Source organism: Carlito syrichta, unplaced genomic scaffold (genome assembly GCF_000164805.1).
Source record: "Carlito syrichta isolate Samal-C Ts95f unplaced genomic scaffold, Tarsius_syrichta-2.0.1 Scaffold306836, whole genome shotgun sequence".
Taxonomy (NCBI): Eukaryota; Metazoa; Chordata; class Mammalia; order Primates; family Tarsiidae; genus Carlito; species Carlito syrichta.
In genome coordinates, this window is record NW_007250932.1 from 109,143 (window position 1) to 110,701 (window position 1,559).

Genomic DNA, 1,559 nt, shown 5'->3' on the forward strand with positions numbered 1-1,559 from the left:
ACTCCTGGGCTCAAGCATTCCTCCCGCCTTAGCCTCCCAATGTGTAAGTTCCACTTCTGATTCTATTTCTCTTGCTATTTCCACCACATCTTGAACACCTCAAAGTTACCCATGAGGGTTGGAATCAAGTTCTTCCAAACTCTTGTTGACATCGATATTTTGAGCTCCTCCCATGAATCAACAATGTTCTTAACGGCATCTAGAATGGTGAATCCTCTCCACAAGGTTTTCCATTTATTTTGTCCAGATCTATCAGAGGAATCACTATCTATGGCAGCTATAGCTTACAAATGTATTTCTTTTTCTTTTTTTTTTTGAGTCAGAGTCTGACTGTTGCCCAGGCTAGAGTGCAGTGACACACTCATGGCCACCCCAGTGTTGACCCGCTGGGCTCAGGCGATCCTTCCGCGTCAGCCTTCCAAGCAGGAACTACAGACACGTGCTACCATGCCCGGCTAATTTTTTTTTTTTTTTTTTTTTATTGTAGAGACAAGGTCTTGCCAAGTTGCCCAGGCTGGTCTCCAAGCCCGTGGCTCAGGAAATCCTCTCATCTCAGCCTTCCAAATGCTGGGATTACAGGCTTGAGCCATCGTGCCCAACCTGAGCAGTAGGTCTTAACAGCAGACTTAAAATATTCGGCAAACATGTAAATAGAGGTGGTGTCATCAGGTTTTGGTGTTCCACAGGCAGAGAAGACTTAGCATCATTCATTATCACCCTAAGATTTCTGGAAGGGAGCACTGGCTCCAACTTTCAGCCACTAGCTGCATTAGGCCCTAACAAGAGAGCCAACCTGTCCTCTGAAGCCTTGAAGTCAGGCATTGACCTCTCTCCAGCAAAAAAAGTCCAGGTGGCATCATCTTCCCGTAGAAGGCTGTCTTATTTACCGGGGGAATATTCAAAAATGGAATTTATTTATTAAAAAATATATTTATTCCTACATGTTTAAATTTCAGTCACGTTCAAAGTACTCACTGATACCTACTAAGACACTTTTCCACTGCTCAAGACAGTTTTTGAACTCGTCCATTTTGATGCCTTTCAGAGATTCTGCCGTTTTTTTGTTTCACCTCTTCTTCCTTGGCAAAACATTTCCCTCTGAGGACTTTTTTCACCTGAGGAAACAAACAAAAAAAGGCATCCAGCTTGGGGTGAGAGCAGGAGAATAGGGAGGGTGGGGCACAGGGGTCACACCATTTGGGGTCAAAAACTGCTGAACACTCAGCGTGGGGTGGGCAGGAATGTTTGTTAATCACCCACCATGAAATGGGCAAAGGCTTTGAAAGAATCTCAGAAAAGCTCACTGAAGAAGAATGCAGCCTCTCCCAACAACGCTAGCTGGTCTACTGATGCCAGTGGGTTCCTAGAACACTTCACTAACGGAGGAGAAGCCTGTCCTACAAGGGGCCTTCCCTCCGAAGGATAATTTCATTTTGGGGGGAGGCCCCCCACCTACATTAAAAATCTGTTATTGGCCATTGCATTGCTAAGCTGTGGTGTGGCTGTGTACTCTCTGAGCTATGGCCAGGCCATGTTTTCTTTTTTTTTTTTTTTTTTTG